This window comes from Oxyura jamaicensis, chromosome 3 (assembly GCF_011077185.1).
Source record: "Oxyura jamaicensis isolate SHBP4307 breed ruddy duck chromosome 3, BPBGC_Ojam_1.0, whole genome shotgun sequence".
Lineage (NCBI taxonomy): Eukaryota > Metazoa > Chordata > Aves > Anseriformes > Anatidae > Oxyura > Oxyura jamaicensis.
Window position 1 is genome coordinate 106,071,420 of NC_048895.1, and position 27,370 is coordinate 106,098,789.

The 27,370-nt window shown below is 37.2% G+C and overlaps 1 long non-coding RNA gene across 1 annotated transcript in view; it reads left to right on the forward strand.

Annotated features, from left to right (window-relative positions):
- The window catches only part of LOC118165254, a 173,268-nt gene that overhangs the window by 57,013 nt on the left and 88,885 nt on the right, over positions 1-27,370 (forward strand). Inside the window, exon 2 of the long non-coding RNA XR_004749944.1 lies at positions 4,622-4,721. This is a non-coding gene — a long non-coding RNA (uncharacterized LOC118165254). The remainder of the gene's footprint in view (positions 1-4,621; positions 4,722-27,370) is intronic.

The following is a 27,370-nucleotide window of genomic DNA, read 5'->3' on the forward strand; positions in this document are numbered from 1 at the left end:
AGAAAAAAGGCACATTTGACCTACGGCTGTATGATTTTAATTGACCCAATCTATCAAGACACTGGGTGACACTGACCCAGAAGTTTCACAGAATGAGATAGTAAAAGATTTTAAAAGGGACTTCTCTTAATCCTTTTCCCTCTGTTCCCAAACTTAGCCAAAACTATACTATTATGTGTTTGCAAATCATTGTTCAATAAAAATGGGGGGCTAATGGAAATTTAAAAAATATGTCTGTATTTTCTCAGTATAGAGACTTCTCAACAATGTATGGTTTGTAGCTTTTAGGGTATTTCTTGCAACAGAGCCCTATATTTGTTTCTTCATTTGTGAATAAAGATCAATTAGATGCTAGAGAATGATACCCACTATAACAGTCATTAAGCAGTGGGTAGTAACATCTCCTTTTTTTATATACACAAACAAAAATAGTAATGGTTGTTTGGGAAAGGTCCCTCAAGCTTGATGTGTCTTGTATCACATGTACTGGATCAATGGACACTAGAGTTTATTTGTGTCTTTTAATAAGGCTAGGAAGTATACTCATGTGATGACTGAGTTTCATCTGTATGATTTGAAAGATAAGTAAAATTAAAACTGTATACCTGGTTTGTTTCCTATTCTGCTTAATGTATTACTTTCCTATTCTGCTTAAAGTACTACTTTTTAAACCAGCACAAATTCTGAACTGAAGGTGGCTCCAAGGTGGACGGTAGTTCAGGGAGAATGTTTTACAAATGAAAAAACAAAATAATAACTTTGTTGTTCATCTCCATAAAAACCTTCTGAAAATTTGAGAGAGAAAGAGAGAAAGAGAAAGAGAGAGAGAGAAAGAAAAAAAAAAAAAGGAAAAAAAGTAAAAATGTTTTGGAAAGGAAAAAATTACTTGACATGGAGAGAATATTAACATATTCTTCCATTGTATTCTAAACATCTCTGCAGTTTGTGTAGGTAGCCTTGCTTTAAGCTAGCATTTGAGATTGATAACAGTGTAGTCACAACACTATCAAACGTGTACCATAATTTCACTGCACCATTAGGATCCTTAAAACTCTTGCAGGTCTTTGGACGAGCAGAGTGAGCTCTGTGCTGCTGCTAGATACTTGGACAGCTGTCCCTCCCTAACTAGTTTAAAGCTTTGAGTAATTACATTAACAAGTTCTTGTGGATCTCAGACTTTTTAGTGAACCAATGAGAGTCAACTTAATTGAACTGCATAAATTCTTCCTTCAGAGAAAATAGGGGTACTGAAAGTATAGAAAAATATGTGTGGGAGTCAAACATGGGGAAAAAATTGAATACTTGGGTGATAGACTTTAAAAAAAAAACTACTTGAAGGTGTGTTCAAATAAAAACTTGATGTCCTTCTGGAGTTTATGCTGCAGTCAAACAAACTGTACCTGGGGTTAGCATGAAAGTGATTGAATACTAGTGATTGGTACCTAGAGTTGAGTTTAGATACTTTAGATGGACAGGTTGTGAGATAATGTCATCTAAGGGCACAGCAGTGGTCCAAACCTGATTTTTCGATCCTCTGAAAAGAGCTTTTCAGATACATTATTTGCAGTTTATTTCATCACATAGTGTTAATTTATATGTAGTGGTTGCAATGGGGTGATAGCGCACAAAATTTATTGTTTGTGTAAGTGGTCCAGCAAGGTTTGGCCAGGGAAAGGAGATTTTTCCTATTGGAAATTACAAGTTCAAAACTGAACCCTAGTTTCACCTTATTCCCCCCCCTCCCCCCCCCCCATCCTTTCCCCCCAGTAAATTATTTAGGGCAAAGACATCTAAAAAACAAAAGGCATTTGACCAAAAATATGTCAGGAATGCAGTGGAATAGCTCTGTGGGGTGTAACATGTGTTTTTGCCAACACTCAAGAAAATGTTCAGCAGTGCTGGTGCAAAACCATCATCACTGAGTCCTACCAAAATTTCACCTCTATGATAAAAGGAATTATATGGTAGAATGGATGCAAGCCAGTGCTGCATTATGTGTTTTAAACCAATGTAAGGCTACCTGTGAAGTCAGCATCATTTACTTTAACAAATTTAGTTAACTGTGGTCTTTTCTTTTTAATGTGGAAACATCCTTAAAAAGCTTAACTGAGGTTAAAAATTGAAATTAGGATGCTTCTTGACCAAATGGAGCAGATTATCTCGAGAGTCACCACGCAGCACTTGCAGGGAAAGCAGGCGATCAGGCCCAGTCAGCATGGGTTTATGAAGGGCAGGTCCTGCTTGACGAACCTGATCTCCTTCTATGACAAAGTGACGCGCTGGGTGGATGAGGGAAAGGCTGTGGATGTGGTCTACCTTGACCTCAGCAAGGCTTTTGACACCGTTTCCCACAGCATTCTCCTCAAGAAACTGGCTGCTCTTGGCTTGGACTGGCGCACGCTTCGTTGGGTTAGAAACTGGCTGGATAGCCGGGCCCAAAGAGTCGTGGTAAATGGAGTCAAATCCAGTTGGAGGCCGGTCACTAGTGGCGTTCCCCAGGGCTCGGTGCTGGGGCCGGTCCTCTTCAATATCTTCATTGATGATCTGGATGAGGGCATTGAGTGCACCCTCAGTAAGTTTGCAGATGACACCAAGCTAGGTGCGTGTGTCGATCTGCTCGAGGGTTGGAAGGCTCTGCAGGAGGATCTGGATAGGCTGGACCGATGGGCCGAGGTCAACTGCATGAAGTTCAACAAGGCCAAGTGCCGGGTCCTGCACCTGGGGCGCAATAACCCCAAGCAGATCTACAGGCTGGGAGATGAGTGGTTGGAGAGCTGCCAGGCAGAGAAGGACCTGGGAGTGATGGTTGATAGTCGGCTGAATATGAGCCAGCAATGTCCTCGGGTGGCCAAGAAGGCCAACAGCATCCTGGCCTGTATAAGAAACAGTGTGGCCAGCAGGGCTAGGGAGGTGATCGTCCCCCTGTACTAGGCTCTGGTGAGGCCTTACCTTGAGTACTGTGTTCAGTTTTGGGCCCCTCGCTACAAGAAGGCCATGGAGGTGCTCGAGCGAGTCCAGAGAAGGGCTATGAAGCTGGTGAGGGGCCTGGAGAACAAGTCTTACGAGGAGCGGCTGAGGGAGCTGGGACTGTTTAGCCTGGAGAAGAGGAGGCTCAGGGGTGACCTTATTGCACTCTACAGGTACCTGAAGGGAGGCTGTAGCGAGGTGGGGGTTGGTCTATTCTCCCACGTGCCTGGTGACAGGACGAGGGGGAATGGGCTAAAGTTGCGCCAGGGGAGTTTTAGGTTGGATCTTAGGAAGAACTTCTTTACTGAAAGGGTTGTTAGACACTGGAACGGGCTGTCCAGGGAAGTGGTGGAGTCACCATCCCTGGAGGTCTTTAAAAGACGTTTAGATGTAGAGCTTAGGGATATGGTTTAGTGGGTACTGTTAGTGTTAGGTCAGAGGTTGGACTTGATGATCTTGAGGTCTCTTCCAACCTAGAAATTCTGTGATTCTGTGATTCTGTGAAATGTCAGTAGTCATCACACTAGTCACAGTATTTGCAGTGATTAGTGTTTATTAAAACAAAAACAAAAACAAAAAGCTGTGGTTTGTAGTATCTTCTCCCAGTTTCCTCATAAATACAATTAAGACAAACTGAGTGAATTATGAGAAATATAACTTAGGGCATACTCTGTTGTCCATTCCTGAGGGAAATAACATGAACTTTAATCTTAAATAAAATTAGAGGCAACAATTTAACACGAGGTCAAATGCATAGAAACCCATTCCCAGACTTTTTTGGCTTGTATGAGGTTAAAGATCTGAGAGCAGAAGGCTTTGTTATTATCTACAGTCAGGCAGATTTCTCTGGGAGGTGCACTGCCTTAAATACAACCCTGCCATGTCTTGCAGAGTCGGTAGCATTCCCTGAGAGCAGTTCTACTGGAAGAATAAACTGGACGAAACAATGTTGGTGGGACTTTTTTTTTTCTTGGAGATGTTACTGAACCAAGGTCCAAGAGGTGTTAGGTGTCAGACGGCACAGGACTTTTCCAAGCAGAGATGTAAAAGTGATACTGGGGTCACTAAATAGCTGATAGTATTTTTTTTCCATGAGATTAAAAGGCTTAACTATAACATCCTAGCCAGATTCTTACTCAGCTCATTACATCATAAACTCATAAAGTTCATTCTGTATATCCTTCCTCTCCTCAGCTGTTTGTTAAATGTCACTATGCCATGCAGCTGCTGTATTCAATTAAATAGATGGTTAAAGTGATACTTATAAAAAATGTGGTATCCAATAACGTGGCTACTTTGTGGTTCTGGATTAACCCTAAAGGATTTTCCTTCTATATTATATCTGATTATCTGATCCTTCATGGTTTTATTTCTATCTCTTATCCCTCTTCCTAAAGCTTCCAGCTGTTTTTCCAGTTTTACTCTCCCATTCTGCCTTCATTCCCTTTCTCATTTCCATTTTTCAGTGCTTCATCTTACTATGCAATGCTTAGTGCTCTAGCCCCCAGAAGCAAGTTGCTTCCAGGGGAATATATCAAAACCAAAAACAAACAAACCAAAGCAAACAAACAACAACAACAAAAAAACAAACCACATCTATTTTTTTATCTCTCGTGTGTGTGTTAAAATAATGTTTTCACTTTCATGGTTTCAGGGAAAACCTGATACCATGATCCCAGTGAGTGTTACCCATAAGCTAAAAATCCAGAAGTTTAAAGATCCTGATTTCTAATCTTGGGTTGTGACTTCAGCAGGTATGACTTACTATTTTTCAATTACAGATTTTTTTTTTTTTCTAACATTGCTTAACAGATTTTTTTGAAGCATGTGAATGTATTCTTCCACTGACTCCTGTTTCCTCATAGAAAGCTTTGTAGAAAATTACAGTTTGTGACCCAGCTGCTCATGAAGAGATGCCCGTTCCTTTTCTTACACTTGCACATCCAGACACCTGACATCCTCCTGATAAAGGGCTAGACAGCAGAACTTCTGAGAGGCACTGAAAGAAACTTTCATTACTACACTGGTGTGTTCACAAGTCTCCTGTGCAATCTGGAGCCAAGTTGTCCATACCATCTTGAATTTTGATACAGGGTCTCAGCCTGGCACAGGCTGATTTTCACTTAAAATGATGAAGCAGTCAGGCTGGAACTCAAATTGAGATTGATACCTCTCATTCTTATACATAGCTGATGAGGGCCCATCAGTATGACGTATGGTATCTTATATGTGTTCCCAGTGCTGCCACAAGGATATAGCTATGGACCTTGCGTTGCATCTGTCACAACGGTGGGACTCTTGTATCCCTGATGCATTTCAATAGTATTGCATGGCCATGCGTATCATGGATGAACATATCTCCAGGTCACTACACAGGTTAGCTTCTACACAAAGGAACTTCATGAAGTCTAATACCTTGACTTTTTGGCCAAAATCCCAGATGGGCCCACAGCAAGACAAATCCAAGTGATCATAATATCAAGTATCACTGAGTCATCAGAATCCATCAGGATTTTTTCTTGAAGTGTGAATCAGAAGGCATGAATTCCAGCTATGATTTTGTTATAGATCCCTGTGTCCCAGGATGAAACCTCTCTCCTGGAGAGCAGAAGCTTGCCAGGGAATTTGCTCTTTCCTTTCCTGTTTTTACACAGCATATAGAATTGTGTAGTTCATAATATAAGTAGAAAACCAGACAGGATAAAAAATTATATACAGTTTATCACATGTATTATAAGTCTAAGAAGACATCTTAAGTTTGTTTATAAGCAATAGCCAAGTAAATAGCCAAGTTGTTTCTTACAACAGCTTTATAAAGTACTGAGAAATTGAGTTAAAAATTACCTTAAAATTAATTTTAATGTAAGTTCCTGTTAAAGTTTTGAGGTAAAATACAATCCTTATAAGATGTTTTATAATACACTTTTTGTGGAAATGAACCTTTTTTTCTTGTTCCTCATCAGAAATATATAATTACTTTAGCATAATATATATTGCACATGCAAACTATTCATAATAAAATGAAAGCGACCACCTGTAAATAATCTAGTTAAGTAGAGGTGAGTTTCTTTTTATTTTAATTCTTTTTGAATTGTAATAATAAATGCCAATCATTCCGATCTCCATATGTGCCACCTAAAAATCTCATTTTACTAGTGTTTAAAGAATTTTTTTTGCAATATTTGTATTGCTGGCCAAAGTAATTTACAAGAAGTAGGACTAGAAGCAGATTTCTTTCTGCTGCAATCCTTGCAGCTAGTTTAAGGGCACTTTGCTCTTTGCATTAGCTGACTACCTTGAATTTTCTTTTGCCAGTTTCTGAAAAACTTCTGTATGCATATAGGCTCACAAAATTTTCAGTGTTTTAATACCATCAGCCATTTGGTACCCCTGGGCAGGTAAATGGGAACTATTTCTTCCTGTATTCCTTTTTCCCATCCTCCTCAAGGAGCTGCAGGTTGTGCCTAGTGCCAGTGTGAATGCATGGGGCTAGCGGCTGCTCATTGGTGGCATGGCCTTCTTTGTGATGTTGGCCCATGTCCAATAGCATACTTGAATAATTTCCAGCCATGGTCTGGAGCAATAATACAGTGCATGTATGGAGTGTAATTACTCTTCCTCCTTGAAGCACTATGATGAATTTTTTTCTGGTTATCAGGTATTGTTGTTAACAGAACTTCAATATGTTTTTCAGCTACAGGCTGGTACTTTCTTGTGCCCACATAGACACTAAAAAAATTAGGAGAAATATAACAAATGAGTGGTGAAACTTGCTGCTTTAACAAGCTGGAAATGAAAACATAATGTAGTACGCAACTCATTAGTTAATTTTATTGCAACTTTATGCCAATTTTTATTAGATGTTTTTATTGGATTAGGAATTACTTTTGGAGATTATGTTAAAAATATGATGGTGTTTGCCTATTCTCACAGTAGATGTAAAATTTAAATGGTCTTATTTTAATATGTATTTCTTCTATAACTTACCTTTTGCCATTTGGCAAACTCTTTAGAGTCAAACATTTGGCATAAAATCAAGTCTAACTCCTTGCAGTCAGAGATTAATGATCTGTCCATAAATTTTATTTATTGTATGGTTAAATTCCTTAGTATCAAATGCTTCCACTTACTAATGTGACTTTAGCAGTTTGTAAATGACATTAACAAATAACAGTCCTTTTATGGTGGTCCTATGGCACAACTAACTCCTGTGATGCTACCTCACCTTCCTTCTTGCAATTAAAATAATTATTTTAAAACAAACAGTACATCTTTCAGGGAAGTGTCTAAAAGAAAAGGCTAATAGGAATATCTGCTACATATCATTTCATATCCTCTGAAAGAATCTGATCACATGTATGGATTTAGTGAACATGCACTGTCAGTGGATGCAAGAAGAATTAGCAGTCATGTAAGTGTTTTCATTGATTTAGACAGGGATCAAGAGAAGACTCTGTACCACTACTGTTTTCCTTTTTTTCTTCGAGCCACAGAGAACCTCTGTTCTCAGACGAGGCCTGTGTGTCAATTCATAAAAAGGGAAGCCATCTCTGGTGTCACTGTGTAATGTTCAGTTTTAATAAACATTTAATTGATCCAAGTCCTTACTTCATTGTTGAAATGTGCCATGTTGTATCACATAGGATACTTGATATCTGATACTTGAAATCTTTAGTTATGCAAGGAATATGGCAATAAATAAAGATAAATTAAACATAACGGTTAAAGTGAATTTTTAACAAAGCCCATTTCTGCTATACAAATAAAAGTTCTGTTGATATCAACTGATTTCTTTTCTAAAGGAAAAATTGGATTCTTGGGCTCCTTACATACCTTGCCTGGTCAAAACTACCATATTCTAGCTGAATCACAACAGAGTTTAATTGTATTCAATTTAAAGCCTCTTCCTAAATGCAATTGGTGCAAATAATCATTGCTTCTAGTTTTTAGAATAAAATAAAATAAAATAAAATAAAATAAAATCAGATCAAATCAAATCAAATCAGATCAAATCAAATAGAACAGTTTAGCTGGAAGAAACCTTCAAAGATGATCAAGTTCAAACTGCCTTACCTCTTCAGGGCTAACCAAGAGTTAAAGCATGTTACTGAGGGCATTATCCAAATGCTTCTTGAACACTGGTAGGCATAGGGCATCAACCACCCCACTAGGAAGCCTGTTCTAGTGTTTGACCACCCTTACAGTAAAGATTTTTTTCCTAATGTTCAGCCTGAACCTTCCCTGGCACAGCTCTTTGTCATTCCTATGCTTCCTGTCATCGGTCACCGGCACATTCTTCCCTACTTCTCCTCAGGAAGCTGCAGAGAGCAATGAGGTCACCTCTCTGCTTCCTGTTCTCCAGAGCTGAGAACTCAAGTGTCCTCAGTCTCTCCTCACAGGACATGCCTTCCAGCCCTTATACCAGATTTGTTGTCCTCCTCTGGGTGCTTTTAAGGACCTTAACACCCTTTTCGTATTGTGGAGCCCAGAATTAACACATATTATTCATGGCAAGGCCACAGCAACACTAAATAAAGTGCAACAATCACCTATTTTGGCCAGCTGGCTATGCTGCATTTAATACACCCCAACATGGAGTTTGCTCTCTTGGCGTGCCAGGGCACACTGCTGGCTCATGTTGGGCCTGCTGCCAACCAACACCCCAAGATGTCTTTCTGCAGAGGTGAAAGGAACCATCATACCCTACAAATTCTTCTATGCATTTCCAAATATTTATGAACCACCTATGTTGACTCACAAAAACAGTTCATACTCTGTTCTGCTTAGTTGATGACACTCTGCACCCATCAGGATCATGTCCTGTGTGTGGGTTGGAAGTTAGAATGATTTTTTATAGCACTGCACAACTACACACTCATTGGCAGGGTAAGGTGAATTTCTGTGGTTTTTGATAGAATCTCATTGCAAAACATGAATGGCAGTGTAATCCCATTATGTTGACAAAGCAGTTCTTTTGATGCCTGTATTAACACTATTTAACATTAAAAATAATTTAATGCAACATTTGAGTTACATATTTCTTCTTTAACTTCTTATACTTCATATGTCTGCTTTAATATTTTAGAAGTTTATGGCTTGTTTATACAGTAATTACTTTCTAACTGTCCATTTTGCTACATGCATTTAGTTTCACAGTTTTAAACCTGCAGTTAAAGTACTCTGGTCTAATGTATTTTAAAATATTTATTTATTTATTTAAGCATTGGTTCTACAGGTTAACGTATAGCTACAGCTGTTGTTGAATTCTATTAATTTTTCTATTTTTCTTTTTCTTTTTTTTTTTTTTTTGAATATTTTTTGTTAACTCTTTACGTCTAACTCATGAAACTACACTGTATTTGTAGAAGACAATCTCACTCTCCAGGTATTTATAGAGACCTTATTTTTTGTTTGTTTTTATAACTCTGTGTTCAAAGAAACAGATGACAATGCCTGGAAGGTTTCCAAATCATATAGCTCCATCAAAGGAGAAAGAAACATGGAGATTCTTGGAAGGTGAAGATGCCTTGAATGAATACAAGTAGACTTCAGAGACTTAACAGAACTATGATGATATACAGAATTCTGCATGCCTGCAGACAGATTGTGCTTATGGCTTCATGAGAGGATTATTTCTGCTTTGGTTATGGGTTTGGAATATGACTACACAAATGGAAACGCCCTGAGACAGAAAACTTGAATGTAAACCTGAAAGCAAGAGCATCAGGGCATTTGTGCAACAACAGCCTTCTCAGAAATAATTTGGTTTGTGCAGGAAGAAATTACTCTGGTTTGGAACTAGAGAGATAAGGGATTAAAGGGTTAGATGGTCAAAAATCTGTTGGCCTAAGGACATGTAGCATTTTTCCAGAATAACCTGTTTATAACTCCATTGCCTTAGAAATAAGGAAACTTACTTGGATAACATCTACAAGCTGGTAAAATCCCAACTCTTCAAATTTAACTGTAGAACTCCCACTGGAGTCAATGATACCAATATTTTAACTTAAGGATATACCAGGACAAAAATGACTATTAAAGCATGTCTTCTTACTGTATTTCATTTCAGATTTCATTGGATCTCACATAAATATGACTGATGGAATAGCTTTAATTAGCTGTCAGAAATACATTTCCAACATGTTTTCAGGAAAATGTGCTTTCAAGCAAGCGTACATTTTTTACATTTTTTGTTGCATATGATATTTGTGCAATGGTTTTTATCTATCAATATCTAAATGGGATTTTATTATTTTTAAGCTACTTCACTGAAGTCATGTTCTGAAGCTTTTAAATAACTTAAAATATATAAATGGAGGAAATCCTAGATTTCCTGCAGTCAACAGAAATTCTATTACTGATTTCCATTGGGGCAGAATATCGCTTTTCTTGCTTGAAGCATTATGCATTCTTTCAAACAAATGCTGAAAGGCTATTCCTATAACTTTCTACTCTTTTGTATTAGCATTTGTATCAAAGAGTATCTGAAAGATCATTAGCAGAAACAGCTCTAATCTCAATATATATTTCCTGTGAGTGTATGTAGTGTAATTTGTGTGCTAAATTTGAAATATTAAGTGCACTTCAGCCATAAGATTTTCAGAAGCACTTCAAACTACTTATAGGCTTTCCTTTGAAATTACTCGGATTTTTCTTTGATATAATTTGGATCAGGGTTAAAAAACAAGGCTGAGTGCTTTTGAAGATGCCAAACTATGACTAAGTTGGCATAGGATACGGCTCCATTCCCTTTTATGTTGATAAAAAAAATCTTTTATTTACTTCAGTGGAACTTGAACATGGGGTTGAACAGTGGTTATGTCACAAAATTAATAGTGACTCAAAATTTTAAAGATATTGGAAGCTGAAGTTTTAGTGATTTGTAAGATCTAAACAAAGGACAAAACATTGTTCTATATTCAGAAAATAACATTTTAAAAGCAATTCTATAGACTTAACTGGAATTCGTTATATTATATAATACTGTTGGATATGAACAAGGTTATTAGAATCCACTTCAAAGAGAGAAAACATTTATCTTGTAAAGTGCACAGAAGTACTGACTATACCAACCGACAGTTTCTACCTGTTAGAAATATATAGTATTACATAGAGAAATGAATGACATAAGTATGAAATTAACATTTGCAAAGTTATTTTTTTTAACCCAGAAACAGTGAGCCAAATAAATATTTAAAATATATAATGATTACTTTGCTCTTCTTAGTGCAGCTGAGAAACGTTGCATGTACAACTTCAGCAGTTACAGATTATGGCTTGTAAAAATATTATGGAAGGAACACAGTCATTTAACCACTTTTACTACTTGTTGTTAAGTTTGTATGTAAGTTTCGAATAGGCAAGTTTCATGTATGTAAAAATTCATATAAAATTTCTGTTAAACATGTTAAACTTATGAAAACATTGTTCTGTTCAAGATAATTATGTTTTTCTTTCTATATGAAGTCCATTTTAGCTGCTTAGGAATTATTTAATTCAGTAAGTATACTTTTTTTGTGCCCATATGAAATATAGCATTGTCTCTAATGCTCTACTAATGATGCTTTGTTTGCAAAATACTATACGCTTAACTGACCTTCATTTAGATGACTTTGCATCCTTTCCTGCAATTTTCACACCTCCTGTGATGTGTAGGCTAATACCTGCTTTGAGCTGGATTGAAGATTAGCCAATAAGTGCCTTAAAAAGAAATATATACATATATTTTAATTCTTACCAACTTTTGTACATAGTCATTCAAATGATTCTGGTGAAACAGAGCAGGATTATCTTTACATTGTAAAAGGGGAATTGATAGAATTATAGAACATCCTGAGCTGGAAGGGACCCACACGGATCATGGAATCCAACTCCTGGATCCCACAGGACCACACAAAAACCAGACCATGTGTCTGAAAGTGGTGTCCAAAAGCTTCTTGAACTCCATTATGCTCAGTGCTGTAACCACTGCCCTGGGGAGCCTGTCCCGGTGCCCGACTACTGTCTTGGTGAAGAACCTTTTCCTAACACCCAGCCTGACCCTCCCCTGTCCCAGCTCCATGCCGTTCTCTCAGGTCCTGTTGCTGTCCCCAGAGAGCAGAGCTCAGCGCCTGCCCCTCCGCTCCCGTTGTGAGGAAGCTGCAGGCCGCCATGAGGCCTCCCCTCAGCCTGCTCTGCTCTGGGCTGAACAAACTGAGTGACTTCAGCCACTCCTCATATGTAAGGAAGTTACCTGAATTTTGTGGTCAGTTAAATTACCCAGGAGGAAAGACAGACTGTCTACTTTATCACTTCTTGCCCCAGACAGTATGAGTACATAATGGAGGTGTCTAAATGTAAGTTGGAGCATTGCCAGGACCTTCAGGCACCTACATTTACACAGCCTTGCTAATTTTGAACCCCACGTTCCCCAGGTGCCCCATTACCATTTAGCTTTTAGTGATTAAAAGTCAGCCTAGGCTTTGTCCAAATTTCCAGGGAGGTGCACTCCACCAGGTCTGCTTAGAACACACAGGACACACTACATGTAAATATATGAATAAGTAAACAGTCATTGTCACCATGAAAGAACTTTTGCTGGATAACACGGGGTTACTAGTGTTACTACTTTCTTTTGCATAATAACTGACTCTCCAACATACTTACCCAGAATTAAAACCCCTGTATTCAGCATCATCTTGACCTGTCAAGATTTAAATCAGCTGCTCCCTGAACATTGCCCGTATAACTCACACATAAGGATTATTGCTGTCAAATCCTTATGCAAAGCTATTAGCAGCCAATATTTTATCATCTCCTCCCAGATCTTGTTGCCAGTCTTATGTCTTATTTGATAAGTAATTACTTCTTATACAAATAACGTCTCTTATGATAAAGAACATGTGAATAAGAATATTGTGTTGATAGGTTGATAATATTTCCTTTCTGGTGGCTAATGAGTGGTATGGGACTCATTTGGTCAACTGGATAATAATATTAAAGGTACTAAATTGCATTTTGCTGTTTGTTTTGCACTTTTTAGACTGAGTTCATTCATCACCCAGGTAACTAGTATGCTAGCAGAGCCAGAATAGCTACAGAAAGCACATCAGTGAGGAGTTGAGTTTAATGAAGGGCATGGATCACCTCATAGTGCCTGTATAAGAATTGTTGCACTGGCTTTGTCTCCTGTTTTGCAAAACACGGAATCAAGTGCGTTTTTACACAGTTTATTCACTGAATCTTTAACATTAAGCACATGCATTATTGCTTTGTTATATGGAAGTGATTGTATGCAACCTAAATCCTCTGCAAAAGCATGTATGCTGTGCAGGTCAAATATTTTTGGACAGTCACAGGCAATCTCTTCACCCCTCCCAAAATGTAGGGCTCAAAGTCCCATATGTTTTAACTGCATTAGCTCAAAGAACTAGTTAAGATTGGCTAAGCATTCAGATCCCATGCAAGTAATTCTTTGGAAGTGAAATTTTATAACAAACCAAGTGAAATTCAATAGATATCTTTGAAAAGAACATCTATTTGCAAAATCCAGTTTATTAATGTAATACATGTTCATTCAGTTCTTAAATGCTTGTAAAAATGTTTTAAAACGTTTTCTACAGTTTAAATCACATAGCATGTTTCCATTACCTCCTTTCCTCTTAAAAAAGTTAAAATACATGTGGAGGGAAGAAACTGTAAGCACAAAGGAAAATGCAGTCTCCTATTGGCAACAGTTATCTTGGAGAAAGATTTGTGAATGTGATGGTTTTGTATGATTTTAACGAAGTCAGAAACTGATAGCACCGGCTAGAGCCAGGCACGATGCAGGCAGGTGCTGAACAAGCTTCCCCAGCACAGCCTCTGTGCCAATGCACGTCCCCCCGACCTGCAGCACTGCAGCTGTTCCTCTTCGTGCCAAGTTGTGTGGTGGTGGTTTGGGGATTTGGAAAAACACATTCTCTGCACAAATAGATTTCAGGTCTCCAAAGGGCAGTGAATTAACCCACTGTATCACTTCCAGTGTAATGAATTTTTAAATTCCTCTTTCTAAGCACAAAAGACTCTTTTTTTTTTTTTTTTTTTTTTCCTGCAGGGCACAGCAACGAGTATCCTTTTCATTCTTCCTTTAGCTCACTGCTACATTTTGATCTTTGTAGTTCAGCTGCAATACACTACTTTAAAAGATAAGCATACTTTCCTTAGAGATAAAAAAAAGAAAAAATCTTTGAACTATATTTATTAAATTAACAAGGTGGGAGAGGAAATATTTTAATAATTCAGGGGCAGATTCTTTACTCTTTGAAGCAGTGATGAGCTCTCTGTGGTGTCAGTGATCTAAGTTTGTGCCAAGAGTGGGGGTGCTGGAAAGAAGTATTTGTTTTATTTGACTGTTAAAAGGGTGCTCATTTCATTACCTCATTTGATATGAGTTATAATAATGCATATGAGTCCTGAACAACCATATTTTGAAAGAGATCTCAGGTTTTTAGATCTAGGTTGCAGTTTTTAGTCTTCTACAGCAGTGCTGTATAAGAGATGCAAAACTGCTGGCAGTGATCTGAAAGAATCACAGTTGTGAAGTGGTTGATCAACAAAGGAAGCCATGACAATTTAATGAATTGTTAGAAAGTCATCTCATTTATTTACCATGATTGATATTTACATTCTCTCTCTTTGAAGGAGAGCGACTTCCTATGTTTCATACCAGAACTGAAGTGCACTTTCTGAGGGTGCGTGGTAGGTGTCCTGGGCTTAGTTGAGATTCAGTAACCAGTTACACCAAAGGTTCATTGTGTTTCCAGATTTAAACCAATGGATCACTCCATTGATGAAGATGATCTTCAGTTCCAAAAATTTCATTTTCCTGCTGTGATAAACAAAAAAGGCATTAGTTAGCAATACAGTTTTTGCTTACTGCAGCTTCCCAATTTCAGATTTAGAAACAAAAGAATGGGTAATAATGAAAATTTGAATGTCAACCTTGTTGCAGTTCACCTTGTCCCTTAGATAAAAATAATCAAAGGGCTGTTTGTAGGGGTTTTGTTTATTTTCTTAGGATCAGTTCAAGTTGGGTCAAAAAACCAAAACAATCTTCTCCCTTCCCTCCCTTGAAAGAAATCCCACTCCCCACAAACAATTTTGTTCTTTCACTAGAAAATAAGGATTTATTTTTTTCCTTGAAAATTTGTTTCCTCTTTTTTTTCCCTGTGAATATTCCATTTTTATCATATTGCAAATTTATGTGCCCATTTTATTCCTTTAAAGGAAAATTCTAACACGTTAAGAAACAATAAACTTAATTAGAAAAGGGGAGAGGGAGTGTCAGGATATTTATCTGTTATACAGTGATAATATTTTCCAGCTGTTCTAGTACATAGGTCCCATCACAGGGATGGGGTCTTAGTAATAATTCTCAAGAGTTTCTGGTTTTGTTAATATCTTCACTTTCTGCTTACTGATGGGAATTCTTTTCGGAAGTAGACCTATACTCAGTGGTGTCAGAGTGTTTTTGTTGAAAGTCTGAAAGGGAAACTGAGAAAAGCAACAGACATTTTCTGTATGTAGAAACAAAGGGAGAAACTTTTAACATGGAAGCTATGTGGCTTTTTGTAAAGAAACACTTATATGCTAAAAATATAATCATATATAAAAATATGCATATGGGACGTTTCCCATTGGAAAATGAAAAGGAAGGTGCTGAGTGATACATCAAAGATCTATGAATTAAGGTGGATAACTCTTTAAGAATGTGAATGACCCCAGGAGGAATTTTTGGAAGTGGAAGAAGCTAGATGTTTCACCTTCCCAGGCGTGTGTATTTCAGGTTCGAAGTCTGCAGCACAGATGAGGATATTCCGTGTACTGAACACATAACAAGAACATTTTACCCTGAAATGCTTGTGATCTAAGTTGGATGACAACAAATGACAGATGAACCTAGAAGTGGCGTAGTGTATGGTATGCAACACATAAGGATGCCCTCCTGTGCTCGCTGGTGACCTGACTTACTGTAGCCACATTACCCATATGCTGGCTGATAACCATGGAGCAACTGTGCTCCCTGGGATAAATCCCTCCAGCCCAGCACCTTTTCTCTGGTGCTCTTGGCTTGTGGTTGTCTGGGTAGCAAAGCTCAACAGCTGTTGGATTCCTCCTTGTGCAGCTGCTCATATCTGGGTATTTAAGAGTTTGCTATCATGTGACTTCAGAGGGCAGAGAAATCTTTGGAAGTGCCCCAAAGCTGGCATCTTAACCACAGCTGTGAAAAAGCTGGACAAATCTGAGCAGGTAATTAAATATATAAGAAATTTTCAGAAAAAAAAAAAAAAAAAGTCTCTTGTTGTTTTCCTTGTTCTGAGTCTAAGTCTGAAAAATGCTGAGTCCCTAGGTATATGCATCTAATGTGAGCACCACCTTAGTTACAGAACGTCCAGCTAATGCTACCTTTAAGAGGTTCTGTATATACAAAATACTAAATATTGTTTCAAATTGTGTTAGCTTATGTTTGCTTACTTAGCTTGCTTGAACAAATAGACAAACAGCATTATTTGCTTTATCCACGTGAGGAGAACTCGCCTTTCAAGAAGCTTGTGCTGAAGTTCCTTTGCACAACCTGGTATAAGTTCCCTGCGTGTCATTTATGTGAACTGTGAGAGACTCAGACTTCTTAGGCCCGTAGAGGATCTTACCTTCAGTATTTACCAATTTGTCTGTTTTAAAACTAAGGATATGTTGTATTCATTAATCTCATCTCTAACTCCTTATTAGTTTTTACCCACAAATTCTTCAGTGTAAACTCTGAATTTTCTGAAAGCAAAAGCCTTAAAGACATATCTGTGAAGAACAGCATAACAATGTAAGTAGTCACACTGTCACACTCCTGAATTGTGCAAAATTGAAGTAGTCAGCTATGCCTTACATGTTAGTTCAGGAACATGTAATGGTGCTTTTATTTTATATTTCATTTATAAGCTGTTTAGAGAAAGGATTATTTTTATTATTATTATTTTTTTTTCCCCACAGTACCTAATATTGAGGTTCTAATATTGTCTGTCTATGTCCACCACAAACAACCAAGGAAGATTAAAGTCAATTTGCTCTATCAGATCACAGTCTCCTTGTTGGATAAAATATCATTGGAAGACAAACTATTCCTAAAGTACTGTCTTACTGCAGCATAGTGGACTGGAGCATTGTCATCAGCATCTCCTATAAAAAGTATTTCCCATAATGGTTCTATTATTCATTTCAATGAAAAATATTCTGAAAATGGTCATCTATTTATTGTTTCTTTGTTAACTTCAAAAGGAAATAGATATTTTTGTATTTTTTATTTTTATTTTTATAAAAGAGAATAAAGACGTATGAAGAACTTGCTGCAGGCAGTAATGTTGAGCACTTTAAATACCCCTGATTAAAGTGGTGGAGGAAGATTTTTAACTTTCTGAAAAATATTGAATCTCATTGTAAAATCTTTTGGAGTGATTAGAATAGCTTTGGTCAACTAGAAAGTAAGCATACTTTTTTAATAGTTGCATTACTCTAATGATTCCATGATTGAAAGGAAGCAAATTTAATAATAGCTCCTCTTTGATGACAGATAAGTTTTAAAAGATAAAATATATCAGAACCTTTTAGAAAGTCAGAAAACTCTGCTTAGCCAAATTCAGCAACAATAAATTCCATTAAAATCTTTTCAAAGATAGTATTAGCCAAAACCACAGAACAACTTTCTTTCACTTTAAAACTTGAAAATGCTTTTAAAATTTTGTTTGACCCTCACTGAGGTAAATATGGGTTTTACCTATAGTTTCAGTGAAATAAAGAACAGATTAAAATGCTAATATGTATTCGTGAAAGTAAAATGAATGCTTGTAGTCTAAATTATAGAGCAGGGGTGGAGGCAATGTTTACCTGAGAAATCTGAAACAAGTTTTAAACTGAGGAAGATTCAGCATTTTTATAGACTAATCTAGATTGCTACCCCAATAAATTTACCATGCAAATTACACTTCTGTGAGACCATGAAAGGTTATCAATAGTCACACATGGAAGGCTTCTGGAAGATACGTCTTCTGTTAGCACATATCAATTAGAAGAATAGTAATTTAGAGGCTACCTGGGATGCTGTCTGGCATAGACCTTCCACAGAGGTCAGTTACAAAAGAAAACTAAAAACACATGCACTTTAATGCTATTAAGGAAGTCACTTTGTCCTCTCATTCATTCTCCTGAAAATCAATAATACTGGATGAAATTCATGTAAACTTCAGGAGTCAAAATCTCAGGCAGCCATTATAAGCTAGTGCTCTAAATTCCTTCTCTTGTCAAACCATGCAGGAAATGAGCTTGTCTACACTAACACCTCTTCCCACTGACTGTAGATTGAATTAGGAAGTCTGACTTAGACTAGAAGAATAACTCAGAAATGGACAAAGAGAGATGAGATGAATCCTTCCCATTTGGATTCTACAAACTGAAAATGCTGGAGCAGTATTCATGAGGATATTTAGCTATTTTCCTCCTAATTATATCTACTGCTCACTGAAATCAATAGGAAAAATTTTACCAGTTGCAATTAGCACCTATGCTGGCCCTCGGTTTCTGCATTCACATACAATTGTCAATAAAAGACATATTTATTAGAAGGAGATTACTGCTGTGTTACAACTTCGCTCATGAGGAAGCACAGCCATTGACTGCATTACCCAGAAGCACTCTTATTTTCTCAAGACGGTTTAATTTAATTTAATTTAATTGTTTTTTTTAGGCAATGTAGTCAGTTGACTGAAACCATGACATGTGCTTTGTGTACACACACCTCATTAACAAGCTAAGGCCTTACCAATACATAGTTTTAAACCCTTCTATATGGAGAATTCAGAACAGTGTATTGTTACAAATCAAATAAAAACAGCTCCCCAGTACATTATGACCTGATTCATTTTGTGTATTATCACTGTAAAATAAACAAGTAATTTAGTGACACTTAACTATAAAATTTAACATGTGAAGCATTAATAGCATATACTTTTCTTCCTGTAAATCTGTACTAATCTTACTGATGGTTAACTGGTGGCTCAGCAGTAAGCCAATAAACATCATCCAAGGACAAACTATGTAAACCTATTGACAATCATGTCCTCTCACTTGATGCAGTTGCACATGTTAAGAAAAGGTATTTTAAAATAAGGATGTAATTTATTGTCAAGCTGGTCACTAGTTTTGCAGTTTGTTGAGTAACAGAAGGTGGTTTATACATGATGAGAGAGCAGAAACAATGAGAAGAGGAAAATAGCCAGACAGTTTGTGAGACTGAAGACAATAAAGGCCATTCACAAAGAATCAGCATATCATGAGGAAGAATAAATACAGTATAATAGTGTCACTTCCAAAGAAATACTTATCCAGTACACAACAAACACACACATCCCTGACAAAACAAAGACAGGTTTACAAAGAAATACAAAATGATGAATTACAACATAAAAATAAACCTTATCTTTTAAGACTTGTAAAGTAATTAGCAAACACAATACAAAGTCATTAGCAAAGATGAGCACTGTAAAATATCCATGGCTTAGGGTACATAATGTGTACCCTAAGAGATGTTCCTAACTGAGAAGCTGGTAATATATAACTTTCTAACCTGTTCAAGTAAGTTATTGCCTTTGATTATGTATGGTTTCTAGTATGTGTTCTGTAAATCAACAGCTAAAATGAAGTCTATGTTATACAGTCTCTCTCCTTTAAGAGAGACATTATATTCTGAGCAGACCAAAGCAGGTGCTTTTGCAGGATGGAATATAAGATTCAGAAGCTGAAGGAGCCACTTGCAGTGGACAGCATTGGACTGTAGCATTTGTGATGTCCCCCCCTCCCCCCAGAAATTAAAACAAACAACAAAACAACAACAAAACAAACATAAACAAAACAACAACAACAACAACAAAAACAAAGCCAGCTTTTTAAATCAAGTGAAAGCCCTGTAAGGGGCCAGCGAAAGTAATTTATAGAATGTTACAACTCTACTACTACCTTCACCATGGTTCAATTTATATCTGCAAATGTCCCCGTCTGTTTCACTTGGACAATGAGGTTCATTCTATGTGTAGTGGTTGCTCAGATGGCTCTACATTGGGAGCAGCATGAGTTTTCACACGTCAGACTAAAGTTGTACAACCCCCGAGGAAGGACACAATAGTACCAACATGATTGCGTTGCTTCTGTTTTAGTTTCATCCATACACTGGACATTAAGTCACTGTATGTGTAAGTGACTGAAACAATATGCCTTAAAATTATAGATTGACCTTCAAATTCTTTGCTTTCAAACCTCCCAGGAATGGATTTCACACAGTATTTTATTTTAACCAGAATAATATATTATTTTCAATTGTTCACAGAAGAGAAGTCAGGAACAGCAAAGGAGAATTTAAAAGTTTATTCATCAATAAAATCTTCATTAACCAATCTAAGTGGGTTATTTATCTATCAAGTATATTTTAAATAATGCCTATTTTAGCCTAGTACTTAAAGACTCCTCTGATTGTTGTGTTAAAAGGAGTGAGCACTAGCACCAAACATTCTGCCCCCAGAGGTTACAGTCTTAGACTATGTTGTTTTGTCTTTATATATATGTGTGTATATAAATATATACAAGCTACCTGAATGTGGAGAATAATTTGTGTGTTCTTTCAGAAAGCCATTGATAATAATACATGAATAAGGGTGCATGCTCTATTTTCCTTCAAGCAACACTTTAAGATTTTTTTGCGGATATGTGAGTAAAACCTAATCTAATGGAGACTGATGTGTACTGAAACATACAGGGGACCATAGGCAAAAATAATTTAATTACCACTGGATATTGTTAATGGGTAAAGAAAGTGTAGGGCTTCAGTTACTATCTGTAATTAAAAGTCTCATATAAATCCATTTCATAGCTGGGAAAGAATATGCCTCAGAAGTGGAAAACAGAGCATATTAGACATTCAAACACAGCTAAGATTACAGTAACAATGGAAATTTAGGGCTATGCATCTCTGAGAAAGGACTGTGCTTCTCTTCATCCATGATGGACAAATGAAATGCCCTAGAGCAGTGGGATTTGAGATATACACCTTTATCTTCAGGGTTTCAACTGGTTATCTTAGGCAGTTCACTGCTTGGTTCCTGGTAAACCCCAGCCTGAGATGCCACAATCTCCTTATGAGATCTTTAAGGCTCCTGCACAGCCATGCTTAATTCTGGGCTGTGGATTTCATAACTTGTGATGGGCATTCACTTATTGCCCTCTATGGGACTGGAGCCGGGCTGTTCACTCAGATTTGGACCATGGGATGACATTGTCCTTACTGGGGAACTCAGATGATAAACTTCCTGATTGCTAGGGTTACCAGCTTAGTGCCTTTACATAAATAAAGATTTCCAAAGTCAAAAAATGACAATGAAAAAGGAAACTTTTTCTGTCCATTAAAAATATAATGAAACACATTGCATTGCACAGATGCTGGGAAGTCAGAAATCTCATTAGAAAGCTCTGTTCTGTGTCACACAAGGAGAAAAGAATGACAGAAAAATCCAGTGAACCCTGATTTCAGAAAGGAAAACCTTTTATTTTCCCCTTAATGATTTTAAATCCTTTGGGGAAAGAACTGTGAGGGTGGAGGAGGAGCAAAGGAGAGGTCAACACCTTTTTGTGATAAGATAACATTTGCAGGGGGACTAGTAGGGGACAAGAGGAGAAGATAAAAAACAGTAAATATTATATTCAATTTAAAAGGGAAAGTGCAATTGCAGAAACTAGTTAATTAAACAGCATCAAAGCAGTTTTAAAAAGCCTGTTGCATATTCCTTTTGGCAGGTTCAAGATATGGTTAAATTGATACTTGCAGTGGTTCTGATCTAAAGTAATAAAATCAAAGGAAATGCTCCCATTAACTTTAACAAGCTTTGGATCAACCCCCTGATGAATTGTGCTGCTCACTGGCTTACAGCTGAGCTACACTAGCTGTCAAACAACCAAAAAGTCTCTCCCCTGGGTATCTTGGCATATAACCCCTAGGTATGCTTACAAAACGACATGGGGAATGACACACAAAGAAAGGAAAATGGGCATTTCTGATGCCAGACACCATCCGTCTTCAATTAAGTTAGCTTCCGAAATGTTTCAAGTATCCAGGCTCTTTTTGAAAGCCCAATTGACCCAGAAGTCTCTAACAAAGCAATCCTTAAAACCAGACACATAGTTAGTTTGTTTGCTTGATGGGGGGTTCTTAATGCCATAAACCCCAGTGCAGAAGTTAATAATTTCATACATTATCACTTTGAATATGCAATAGAAAAGTCGAGGCAGCTGTTTGAACTTCTCTTTAAAAGAGGACAGATTGCCTTTATTGTGTGCACTACTTCATGGGTTGTTTGAGGCCAGGGCAATTATGGGATGAATGACTTCCCTTTAGCTGTTGATGTGTAGGCTTGTTGTTGTGTGCATATTGTTATTTTTTTTTTTTAATGAAACATGAAATATTTTTAATGAAACATGATTACGCAACAACAGCGATGACAGGTAATGATCAAAAAAGGAAATAGTCACTGCTGACTTGGATTTTTATTGTCTTGTAAATGAAAGAATTAGAATAAGTTACATTTCTATGGATGTCATTCTTACTGGTTTACCACTCCAAGTGTGGGTGTGATTTTGTGCTGTAAACAACACAGGTAAGAAGTAAGCAAATTTTTCACATTAAGCTCTGTTTTTCCTCTTGGAATGCAGTGGTCTTTGCCACAGGAGAAATTCTTAGCTAATTTAAAGGTTTTTCATTTTTATTCGCTTGTGCCACAAAAGTTCTCACCAACTGACTTCTTGTAAGTGGACTTTTCCATTATTTATGAGCAAGGTAGTTCATGAAGACACTTCCCCCTTGTCCCCCTGTACTCGGCTCTGGTGAGGCCTCACCTCGAGTACTGTGTTCAGTTTTGGGCCCCTCGCTACAAGAAGGACATGGAGGTGCTCGAGTGAGTCCAGAGAAGGGCAACGAAGCTGGTGAAGGGTCTGGAGAACAAGTCTTATGAGGAACGGCTGAGGGAGCTGGGACTGTTTAGCCTGGAGAAGAGGAGGCTCAGGGGCGACCTTATTGCACTCTACAGGTACCTGAAAGGAGGCTGTAGCGAGGTGGGGGTTGGTCTATTCTCCCACGTGCCTGGTGACAGGACGAGGGGGAATGGCCTAAAGTTGCGCCAGGGGAGGTTTAGGTTGCATATTAGGAAGAACTTCTTTACTGAAAGGATTGTTAGTCACTGGAATAGGCTGCCCAGGGAAGTGGTTGAGTCACCATCCCTGGAGGTCTTTAAAAGACGTTTAGATGTAGAGCTTAGGGATATGGTTTAGTGGAAGATTTGTTAGCGTTAGGTCGGAGGTTGGACTCGGTGATCTTGGAGGTCTCTTCCAACCTAGACTATTCTGTGATTCTGTGATACTGTGATTCTATTTCCTCCTAAATAACTTATTTTTTCACTTTTATTGGAAGTAGGTTAGCCTTCTAATTGGAAGATTATTCTGAAAGTTGAATTATATACACAGGAATAAAAGAATTTATGTAGGGTCCAACTGGCTACACTAGAAGGACTCTGACAAACTGCTTATTATAAGGTTACTATTTTCTGAAGAAACAGACGTCAGAGGACCAAACCTATAATGAAGCCAATTGACAATTCTTTAAGGGAATTTTACAATAAGAAGAAAAATATATTTTTGTTCTAGGAAACTCATAGAAGTGGTTATATGATGTAAAATGCATATATACCTAATAATATTTGTGACACTCTTGGATACCTGAGATGTTTGAGCATTACTACCACATATGACATGATATTTACTGGACAACTTCACCGTTCTGGAGTAATTGCTGCAGGTGAGGCTGGATACCTCAATGGCACTAGTACTTGTGGAATCATAGAACAGAATCATAGAATATCCTGAGCTGGAAGGGACCCACAAGGATCATGGAGTCCAACTCTTGGATCCAAACAAGACCACACACAAAAAAAAACAGACCATGTATCTGAAAGAATTGTCCAAATACCTCTTGAACTCCGTTAGGCTCAGTGCTGTAACCACTGCCCTGGGGAGCCTGTCCCGGTGCCCGACTACTGTCTTGGTGAAGAACCTTTTCCTAACACCCAGCCTGACCCTCCCCTGTCCCAGCTCCATGCCGTTCTCTCAGGTCCTGTTGCTGTCCCCAGAGAGCAGAGCTCAGCGCCTGCCCCTCCGCTCCCGTTGTGAGGAAGCTGCAGGCCGCCTTGAGGCCTCCCCTCAGCCTGCTCTGCTCTGGGCTGAACAAACCGAGTGACTTCAGCCACTCCTCATATGTAAGGAAGTTACCTGAATTTTATGGTCAGTTAAATTACCCAGGAGGAAAGACAGACTGTCTACTTTATCACTTCTTGCCCCAGACAGGATGAGTACATAATGGAGGTGTCTGTTCCAGTGCCCAACCACCCTCTTGGTGAAGAACCTGTTCCTAATATCTAACCTGAAATTCCACTGATGTGGCTTCATGCTATCCCTTGGGTCCTATCACTGGCCTCCAAAAAGAAGAAATCAGCACTTCACCCTGCTCCCCCTTGTGAGGAAACTGTAGACTGTTTCAAACTATTGAATTTAGGCCTCCTATGGTTAATGCAGCAGATTTTCTGACACTGCACATTCCTTAAAAACATCTGTACTGATTTAAAACTTCTTAGAATAATCTGACAAAATTATTAGGTCAAGCCTTAATTTGCCACAAGTGTGTACAGAAGCATATTAGTATAAAGGTACATAGATGTTTTGAGTTCCTTGGCAAATACATAGAAAATGCAAAGTAAAATAGGCGGGAATTATCATAAATATTTTTCAGACTATTTTGAGAAAAAGATGAGAAAAAGATGACTATTTTGAGAAAAAGATGTTTGAGACCATAGAATGCAACTTCTGCTCTATTTTTGTAAGCTTTCTTGAACTTTTAAATTCAACCAAAATAAATTACATTAATAACATCAAACAACAAAGGAAAGTATTGCATTCTGAACATACCGAGAAAGAACACTTAGATCTATACACATGCGTGTTTTTTCCTATGTCATTTAGTGTTGATTGAACATATTTGCTGAGATTGACAAGATTTCATGAAAGGTTTTTTTTCATTGCCTGCATTTTCTGTTAAGATAGTTTGATTAAAGCTGTTGCACTTTTGATCATTATTATTGATACTTCCTAGCTAACCATGAAATTTAACCTCTTAAATTTGATTTTATTCTGTCTGTCTTTGCCTACTGCGTAGAGTATAAAATATGTAATCAATGCTATCTTGAGTTAATATTCCAAGAAAATATTTTATTTTCCAGTGATGAATGAAAATGACTTATTATCTTGTTAGCATGACAATATATATATGCTGAATTATATATATATTTTTTCCTTTAATTCAAAGATGTTCATTACTGTAAAAAAATCTTGGAAAGAGCTTAAAAAGTCTTTTGAGGTTCATTTGCATAACTCCTTTTTTAGAACTTTAATTAACAAGGATCTGTAAGTGTTCTTCCTAATTGTGTTGCAATTTCCCAGGCAAATACAAATTAGGAAATACTATTTTTACTGCACCAGAAGGACTGTATATGCTGATAGCACTTAAAACCAATTGTCATATTCTGAAATTAAAACTTCTGGACATTTCTATTAATACATTTAGGGCTACATTTCCAGGGCTAAAATATGTTTTGCTTGTTTGAAAAAAGCTCACAGTGATGAGTATAAAATTAACTTTGCCAAAATCAGAAGGAAATTTTTCAGTGGTGATGGAGGGGCTAAGTTTTCACACTTAGACACTTGCAAACACAGAAGTGGTGGTGGTTCCTCAAGTCAATATACCAGAGTGAAGTAATGATCTTGGATACTGCAGAAAATAATCCGGTGTTCCTGGCAATGTCTTCAAGTAAACATATGAAAATTATATTTTGTCCTCTATGGCATATGCAGATGAAACTGATATAAGAACTATTAGGGAGTTCTTCTCCCTCACTTCTTTTTCCTCCCAAGTGGACTTGACGGCTTGAACTTTGAGCTGTTGTAAATTGATGTAACACCATTGAAAAGCAACCTGCTGTTCTTAATGCATTGAGTGAATGAAACCTAAAAAGCTGGATTAGATAATTTCATATTTTTTTTTTTTCCTTGTTATTTTTGTTGCTGTTTACCTATACTTAACTGTCTGGAATTCATCACTCCTTGTAAAACATTCTACATTTCTTTGATCTTTATGCTTTCATTTTGACTTTATTCTCTGTGTATTTCCTCTTTTTTTTTTTTTTTTTTTTTTTCTTCCCATACTTTCTCTGATTTTGCCATAAAGGTATTCAAGGTATTCTCTACTGCCATAAGACATCTTACATACATGGGTGGCTCTTTGAAGAAGTGGCATCTATAGGAAACACCTTACATATAAGTGTAGGGTTGTGGGAGTTACTTTATCTGTTGAGCTACAGAATAAGAGGGATATAGTTTGTGAATTTATACTGAAATATTTTGCAGTAATTTTTACTTGCAAATCTTGAAATAAGAAAAAGATGAAGCAGGTCAAAACAATAGTTTTACTCCATCTTTTGCATGGAAGATGGATATTAGTTATTCTAGTCTCAGTCCTTAAGAAGTGGCCACAACTGCCCCTTATAGATTTAACTTTAATTCAAATTAAATCTTTAATATTCTCTATAACAAAGGCAAAGATCCTTGCAAAATCCAGATACATATTTTTAAACTTACTGATTTTAATTTATGCCATCTTTTTCCTTTAACTGTCTGCTACTTTTCTGTGCCCGTGCTTGATATCATCTTTATCTGCCATAAAGCAACACTTTGTTTTCTCTCACTCAATTCCAAGTGAGTAATCTCCAAGATTACTTGGATATCTAAAACAAACAAACAAACAAACAAATTAGACTTGTACCATGAGCACAGTGCCATATATTTAAAGTTTTTTTGTTTTGTTTTGTTTTTTCTTGAATACAACAATAACACAAAAAAATAATATATGTTGAATAATGGCAACCTTTATAAAGTTGTCTTCATTTATTCACCAAACCAAATTTATTTGGTATATTCATTATTTGATATTTGACCTATTCTGGGGTGTGTTCATAGCAATCTTGTTTAAAAAAGAATGTTGAGACTGAAAAAGGAGTAAAGACACTAGAGCTGTCTTTATAACATAATCTATGTGGCCCGTCCCATGTTTTCTTCACAAGATCCCCATGATGATATAAATAGGAGTTTAAGAAGAGTTATCTGGCAAACTTCTACCTTTCTTAACAAATCATCCTTGTTACTGAAAATGCACAAACTTTCATTAAAAGTCTCTTCTATAAGTTACAAAGTTATGCTA